Source organism: the organism of the source record quoted next, unplaced genomic scaffold, assembly GCF_019419815.1.
Source record: "Pyrus x bretschneideri cultivar Hongxiangsu unplaced genomic scaffold, Pyrus_bretschneideri_v1 Contig4, whole genome shotgun sequence".
Taxonomy (NCBI): domain Eukaryota; kingdom Viridiplantae; phylum Streptophyta; class Magnoliopsida; order Rosales; family Rosaceae; genus Pyrus; species Pyrus x bretschneideri.
The window spans coordinates 10,924,637-10,934,159 of record NW_025999723.1 but is presented as its reverse complement, the minus strand read 5'-3'; positions in this window follow the sequence as shown (position 1 = coordinate 10,934,159).

Here is a 9,523-nt window from a genome sequence, read left to right as displayed (position 1 = left end):
TACCATTTACTGCATCTGCATCCCAGATTTCATCATCAGAAACAGAAGCCATCAAATTTATGTTTTGATCTCCAAAAATGCAAGGTTGTAAAATATCTGCTAGGGCGCATAGATCCTCATTCGAAGGAGGGCTAACACAAGTAACCTCTTTTTAAAATCACGGACAAAAACCTGCTCAAGAGCATCCTCAGTGAACAACAAAAAATCATTATCATTCTTAACCTCAGTAATTTCATTCCTTTCCTTGTGAATAGAGGCCATAGTTTGAAAAAAGCAAGTATTCTTGTCACCAAGTTGCAGCCAATTGGCCTTAGCACTTTCAGCCCACATAACTCTTAAGGGGGAGGGGGTGGGTCTAGCCTCACAATGGGCTAGCAATAATATTGTTCAAATTCGCTTTTGGCAATAATTGAACCTAAGGTTAATTGTCTTCACTCACCAAGTTGCAGCCAATTGGCCTTAGCACTTTCCACCCCCTCCCCCTTAATGTAGATAATACGGTTGTTCAAAGAAAAAAAAAAAAAAAACAGCACCCTACACGCATTGAGGAAGATAAGATTATTCATATCCGCAGTAGTTACCTGATTACCTCGAACTTTTTCCGATAAATCAAGGATTAAATGCAGCTAGATATTCTTCTATTCACAATAATATATTTATCTTAAGGGTTAAATGCAGCTAACCAATTACATGTTTTTGTTTTTCTAGACAGATATTACTTGGTACATCATGATATATCTATCTTAAGACCATCTCTAATCCTTGCGTTAAAACCTAAAATTTAGATCAATGAGCTTGACAGAAAAGGATTGAATATAGGCACAAACAAATTTTTATTTTTATTTATGGAATCGAACTTTAAGACACATCGGGGACAAAATATGAAGGGTAATTCTCTTTACCTTCAAATTTTGCCAAAACCACACTTTACTACCCTTACTTTTTCTTGTGTCACTTTCATACCTAAAGTTTGATTTTTCATCCACTTTAATACTTCCTTTATCCTAGCTGTTAACTTTTCTGGTAATGACATGACATTCGCACTTTGTTATACTTAGTTTTTTTTTTTTTTTCGTCTCCCTTTCATACCTAAAGTTACATTTTGCTCCCAGATTCATATTTCTATAACTGGGCGTCAAGGGTTAAAGCGTGACATGATGCTTGACTACTGTATAGAAACGTGGCATTGTAGCCTTACATGGACCTATGGAGCAATTAAAAAAATAAAAATGTTTTTTTTGACAAAATTAAAATTTAAAAAGTCTTTTTTTTTTTTTTGCAGGAATTGGGTTTTTGTCCACATGGTAGCATATGTTGCACTTAAGTTTTTGAAAATTTTAATTTGGCGGGAATGCATTTTAAAATCTCTGCTTAAACCATCTTGTACACCTTGCGAGGCCCATAGTATTACCTTTTTGCACAGTCATTGTCCAGTCAAAACGTACGTGGTGCTTGGCCCACCATGTCACGTTTCTGCACAGTCATCATCTAATCAAGTGCCATGTCATGCTTTAATGGAGTCGTTGATGCCCCAGGCTAACGAAAACATGAATTTGGGAGTAAAATGTAACTTTAGGTATAAAAGTGAGGACGAAAAAAACGAAGGGTAGCAAATTGTAAATTTCACGATACTTAATAATATTAAAGTCAGAATTAGTGGGCAAGACTTGCCACATCATCAATTAACAAAAAAGTTAGCGGCTAAGCTAACGGAAGTATCAAAGTGCAGAAAATTAAACTTTAGGTATGAAATGACACGAAAAAAGTAAATGTAGTAAAGTTTGATTTTGGCAAAACTTAAGGGTAGTAAAGTCGGAATCACCCAAATATGAATGACAACATTAATCAATTTGAAACTTTTTTTTTTGCCAGATAATCAATTTGAAACTCTGCGGGACAAGAATAATTTGTTGCAATAACCTATTCAATTTTTTTTTTAATAAACAATATTATCTACACTAAGATCATCTTCAACCTTTGGGTTAAAACCCAAAAATATATTTTCTACTCTAACCTTATGGGTTAAACTTTTAGTCCGAGATTATTAAAAAAATTATTTAGGATTCTTAAAGTAACTTTTTAAACATAAAAAAAAATTATGTAGACTATCCTAATTTAATTTTGTGAACAATTTAACCTAAACATATTTAGATTATGATAAATATTGAAAAAAATCACTAAACCGACATCATGAAACTCGTGAAATACTATGAAAGAATATGAAACACATGAAAGAATTTTTTTTAATTATTTTAGCGATTGGACTTAAATTTGGACCGTTAGATCTTTTTCTTTACCATTAGATTTAATCATATTAGATCTTAGCCGTTTGATTCAATGAATTTATAAATATAAATTTTAAAAAAATACAAATATATGGTGGGTCAGTCCCACAAATTCGGGGGGAATTCTAGACTAAATTTGCCTTAAAATTTTTGAGTTAAAACTCATATTTGGTCCAAGGGTTGGAGCAAGTTAGGGTAGGTTTAGAATCTAAAATTTGAGTTTTACTCCAATGATTAGAGTAGGTCTAATGGGGTGAGGGAGTGGGCTAAAGTCTCACAATGGACTAGTAATAATGTGGTTCAAATTCATCTTTGATAAGAATCTAACATAAGACATCTCACTTACCAATAAAGATGAATATCATTCGATCATAGTATTAAGTGGCAAAGCCTATTCATTCTTAAGCCATACTTTTTTTTTCAAATTTTTACTTCTCAACCATTAATCTATTTGTGTCACTTAATTTTAAGTCACAATCATATCACTTAGTACTACGATATAATAGTATTCATATTCACTTGTAAGTGAGAAATCTTAGGTTGACTCTCTTGAATTGTGAGTTTGATACCAATTTTATTCTCCTTGCTTAGTACTACAATCTAATAGTATTGTTCTTCAGTTCTAAGTGAAAAGGTGCTCCTAAAAAACTGTCAGTCATATGAAGAAAAATGTAATTTTATGCCCCATTTTCTCAATTTGGGGCCTAACAATAAGAAAACTTCCTTTTTTTTTTCAATAAGTATAGAAAAAGGAAATAAATGGTAAAACAAATGCACAAAAACGGTAATCTCATTCCTTAATTTCTAATCTTCAGATAAATAAAATAAAATAAATAAATCCTTAATTTCTAATACCCCTCTTTCCAGCTCATGTTAGGAAAATATCAACAGTTCTTTGATATGTACAGTAAATTGAAAATAAAATGACAATATAGTATCTGTAGCATTACATCATCTTCACTAAAAAGTTTATTTTCTCAGTTTTCTTTTGTCACGATAGTCATAATAGAACTTGAAATTCTAATACTTTATTAACAACAAATACTTGCTATACAGAATGAAATATAGAAATAAATACAGGAATTAAAAATGGTACTAACTTGATTAACCATAGGTAGAGGCTAGTACAAAACTTATGTCCTTCGAACAGTATTTACATCCCACTCTTATGCTTGTGGTTCTACAACATCTGCTCGACCAGGATACAACTACCTAATTCTACAACCCGCACTGAATTATAGAATTCTAGCCAATTTGCTTTGTGTGTTTACTCTTTGGAAAGTTTGTACGGAAATGAACGAAAAAGAAAAAGATAATCTACGATGGAATTGAGACTTCAGTTATATAGGCTCTTTTATACCTCTTCAAATACCTTTTAGATGTATCTAAAGCTACACAACTAAGAGTTGTGTCTATTAATCAAAACGTTTTTAATTAATTTTAATTAAAAACTTAATTCAAATTTAAAATTAATGATCTGATTAATTTTAATTCTTAGGTGCCAAGGCCCAAGGCCCTTGTCTTGATTAATTAATATTAATATTAATATTATGGTATAATCATCAAACCTAATCCACACAATTAGTGTGGTCCAACCTCAATCCTCATTCCAAATAGTTCAACAGCTAATCACTAATAAAGGTGACTAACTTAATATAAGGACCTCAAGTTCTCTTGAGTTCCCTGATGTGGGACTAAAGGAGCTCAAAAACTCCAACAATAGTTGTCTGAAAATATAAAGAAGATGCTCTTTTTAATCCCAAAAATAAGAAATTTAAAGCAGTTTGACAAGGATTCCTTTCCTTTAATTTGGTTGTTACTTATGCATTCATGGGCATGCAACTAGGTGAAAAATAATGGGGCTATATGGTGAAACACGATTGGGAAAATCCAAATTTTCAAGAGACAAAATTATAGTGTTATGAGTTTCCTTCTTGCCATTGTCTATGAATATGATTGATAGTGAATTTCATTGGATCATTTGTAAAGTGGGGCACAACTCCTCCGTATAAACCCTGGTACATCACTTTTCTAGACATTTCCAGTCTCAACTTCTCTTTTCTTGTAAACTAGGGTTTAGTAGCTTTAGGATTTAGGAATTCCACAACAAATTTCGAAATAGGAATTCGCGTTCTCTTATGTATGAGCAAACAAACAGTGAGGGTGTTAGCTAGAGCGGAGCCACCCTTAAGCCAGGGTAGGCTTGGTGCTAAAAACTCATCTTTTAGAAGCGAAATGCTCTTTTACTTGGGTAGAAAGTTGAGATTCGACAATAAAACAAATTGGCAATATAGGATGTAGCCAACTACTTACAAGTAGGTTCGACAATAAAACAAATTGGCAATATAGAATATAGCCAATTACTTATAAGTCCCTTTGATGTTTGTGATTAATCGATGTGGGACTTTGTGCTTCACATTCTCACGAATTCTCTTTGTTTTGTTCGATTTGAGCTAAAATTAGTGAAACACAACTTATATTTGACAGTTAAAACAAAATCATCAACTTAACAATAATATATGTTAACAATTTCAAGCACATAAATATATCGTCCCAACATTTCAACCACCACTTGGATTCTTAAATCTCTAATATCATAACGACATAACGTTTCCTAAAGTGAAAGATTAACAATCTTTTATATCATTGTGAGAGAAGAAATATATTAATTACTAAATAAATGATGATAATCAAACGGAGAGTGTAAAGTAATAGAAAATATTAGTATAGACAATTTGGTTTTATTGAAGTTGCTCCTATATAAGCCAAAACGAACCAAACCCCTTTTTTTTTCTTTTTTTTTTTTTTTTTGGTCGAAGAACCAAACCCAATTACTTACGGTTTAATTTGATTTGGTCTAGAATTACATTTTTCTAGTGTTGAAACCAGACCGAACTAGTCAAATTGGTTTGGTTCGATCAATTTGATATATGGAGATTTGACCTATTTTTCACTCACACTGAGACGATGTCCAATGGTTGGTTTGGTTGGGTTCAAACTCAAATTTTGAGTTTTAAACCCCTCCAAGTCTCTTCTAATCATTGGGCTAAACTTTAAATGAATGTTAAAACCTGTTTCTGGACCAAATTCCCCCCAAAAAATAAGCCAAGGATAGTGGTGGCCTTTGCCCCTGCATGTACTGCAGCTCAGAGACACACCAAACATATCTCACGCGACAAGGCATCGGATGCTGGGTCCTGCACTAGTGCCCTTGCCAACCACTACCCACAAGCCCAACGGCCGTTGGTTGATCCAACAGTCCAAATTTAGTTTTCCTATTAGATTAAATTTATATTTACATCAAATCAAAAGCATGAGATTGAATATGAGCAAACCTAACAGCAAAAAAAAATCTAATTGCCCAAAATCAAATCCAACGGCAAAACAATTAAAAATTATTTAAGTCAAAATTGACCCAAAAGCTTTATAAATGCCTATTTATTTATTCAAAATTCACACAAAATTCATTCTCCTCATACAATTCTTTCTTTTTTCTTTCTATCCACACAAAATTTATTTTTCTCACACAACATATTATTAGTATTAGTAATTCTTGTGATTTTATGTAGTATTTTAATTATCGTTTATTAATCTTTATTTAATGCTTTAATTATCATTTGTATTAGTAATTGTTGTTCTATGACCTTCATGTTTCATGTAATAGGCTTAGTGATTTATTATTATTTATCAGAATTTAAATAATTTTAAATTAAAAATGTTCATAAAAATAAATTAGGATAATCTGCATAAATTTTACTTTAAAAAAAATTAGGCTAAAATTATTCTTTAATAATCTCGGTATAAAATTTGAAGCCAAAACCATCGAAGGAGAAAAACTATTTTTGAGTTATAACCTAAATTTTTTAGATTAAAAATTTATTTTAAACCACACCATTGCATATATATGATGTAAGCTTTATGTTGGTGTTTGGCAAAAATAAAAAATAAAAATAAAAAAATAAAAAAAAACCTATATGTTGGTAGGGTGAGGCGGGATTGGATATCTAATTAATTAGTTTTCTAAAATTTTCCAAAAGTATAAGCGCTAGAAAATTCTCCGCTTTAGCTGAAAAGACAATGTCTCATTCTTTTGACAAGGAATTGGGAAGGCAATGGGACTGCTTTGAAAGTTTGAATTGGAACTTCAATTATAGCATGGTTTCAAATGATCGAAGGAGAAATTATGAGGAATATTAGTCATTAATCTTGCACAATCCTATGGGTTTGTTCATTCCTTGACTTCTATAGAGAACAGAGAGACATGTTTGCAAATATATCCAATTTGCGATTGGATAAACCTCTTGATAATATCAGATATTTAATGTCACTCACTATCAGAAATTAATATATGCCCGACGAAAGTTTGCCGATGAATCAATTTTTGTCGGACAAAGTAATTTTACCCGATGAAATAAAACAGTTCGTCGGGCAACAGTGGTCAATGATTTGAGTTTTTCAAAGCCCTTGCCCGGCGAATTGAATGTCATTCGACAGGCAAACTTATCTTCATCAGGCAAAGTTTTCAACGCCAAGAGAAAAAATCGGCGTGTTGTGCCACCTTTTACTCGACAAACCCTTCAAGTTTCTTCAGGCAAAGGTATATTTTATGGATTTAGGGTTTAGGTACCTTTAGTCGAGCAAACGTGAGGGATATTTTGGCATATTAAATTCCTTCAATGATTTTCGCAATCTGCAAAATTAATTTCAACATCTGACAGTCAATGTAGTTTGTATATACTTCGAGATGACATGCAAAAAATACCCAAATGCAAGTTTCTAGGATTAGGTAACGAGACGAAATCCTTCGACGTTTACAAACGTATCATCACGATTTAACCGTTATTTTATCTCCTATTTGATATTTATTTACATCTACACTCCTACTAATCTACACCAGGAGTTTGCACAGAAGTTCGAGTGGGAATGGTTGTGCGGTAATTTTCATAGTTCTGTATTTCAGGCAATTAAGTTTTTTTTTTTAAAAAAAATTAATTCAAATTTTGTCTTTTCAAATTAAATTTTTTTTAATTTAATTAATTTTTTTAATCCAAAGTGAAAATCAGTGACAAATAGGGCTAATCGGGAAGCAAAGTTGTACCTTCATCACTCTGGTTCTTGACCCCTTGTTTACAGGGTCGAGGAACGGCATGAGAAGAGTTCGCCTTTCCTAGAGATTGAGGCTGGGGGGGATGCACATGCCTTGTGGCAATCAGGTGGATGACAAGATTTATGTATCGTTCAAAATTTTAATTTCAAATTCATTAAACTAGAAAAAATATTAAAATTAGGATCGATAATCTTAATTGGTTTCTCTTTTTTCATAGGCTTCTATGTTGCAGAAGAAAGACGAGTGCATCACCAACCTTTCCCAGCACGCCAATAGAGGACACTTGATCCAGAGGTCTACAATTACTGATGGACATGTTTGAGCAACGGAAAGGCAAAGGGATACGCTACTTAGGAGTGGTTGAGCTCGGGACCTCGAGGGATCTTCTACATCTAGCTCTCAGAATCCAAGTGGGACGTTTTCCAAATTGTAGCAGTTAGAGTCTAAGACAATGGGACTACGAACGAGAAGAAGAAGTGTGCCAACGAGAAGAAGTTGCGCACCTGTACTTAGAAGATAGGGAAGAAGCGCAAGGCCAACGAGAGGAGAAGTTTCAAAGATACGTATGGCCCAGGCTATGATAGTTTCTAGCATTTGCCTTCCCGATCCTCTGTGCCACCTTCAACCGCTATCCCAACAGCCACCCAAGCAGTAATGAGTTTAGGATATTTAACATACACTTGTGCAACTATTTCAGTTAATATAATTAAATATTTTTTTTACATTTTATTTTAATATAATTAACACTAAATATTTATTTAAATTCCAAATTTTATAAAAATATATATATAACGTTTGCTTGACGAATTTTTTTCATATTTTTTTTCTTTAAATTAATTGCTCGACTACTATTTCATTAGGCAAAATATTTTTTTTAATAAATTAGAATTAGATGCTTCATTTTAGACATTTTTAGATTAAGCATTGATTCCTTTTTAACTTCATAATTTTTTTTTTAACTTTAGATTTAAGTGCTTTAACTTTTGATTAAACCATCAATTTCACGTATATTCCTGATTTAGATGCTTTATTTTAAATTAATTTCTACATCATAATAGTCCACAAATAATATTATGTTTTTCTTTTTGGACAAATGATAGTATTTATACTAAGAGGAATATCATTAAACCGTAATACTAAGTGGCCTCAAATAATATTATTAAAATCTATTACTATCTTTATCCTTCCCTCAATTTAAAAATTCAACAATATCCAGATAGATAATAACCAAATTAATTGAGGGCTGAGAGAATTAAATTATTAAGAATTTTCAATAGGATAATATATTTAAATCGCTTCTAACTTTGTTTTATACAATCTTTACTACGTACTTTAAGGGTTAATGTTATTTCTCATTCTCTATTTTCTTCGTTAGAATTCAACTATGATTCAAATGAAATGTACCTTTTTTTTAAGAAAAAACATTAAAATGTACCAACACAACTTAAATTTAAATTAAAACGTGCATATGCCAAATTGAAACGCCTTCATAGTAAATTAAAATGTATCATTACTAAATTGAAATGTATCCATGTTGAATTAAAATGTGCCCATGTTGAATTGAAGTGTACCAATGGGTTTTAGGTACATTTATTCCAAATGTACCAATATGTATGTTTTAGTACCTTTCTATTTTATTGTTTGTATCTACATTTTATATATGGGTATTAAGTATTGTCCAATTATTCAAAGAAAAAACTTTTGCAAGTTGTCTTTTTCTTTTTTCTAAATTGCAAGTTGTCTTTTAGGTACGTTTTTATGAATCAAGATACAACACCATTGTTGTAGATGAATATATGAAGATTTCAGATTTTCATAATTTTATCAACAAATGACAATTTTTTAAATTGTAAATGCACAGGAATAATGTAAAGAAACGAGATAATTTACCAAATAATATAAAATGAAATTAATCCCCAAATTTATAGGAGAATGTTTAATCAAAATATTAAAAGGAACAGATGTTTAGTCTAAGTATTTAAAAACCAAGGCACCTATATTAAAATGCCCATTTTTTAATTTTTGGATGCTCAACGAAATGATGTCTTTGGGCAAGTTTCATTCGTGGGCTAAGTATGTCAACGCACTTTACTTGACCTAATACATTTTGTCTGATGAAGTACTATAATTT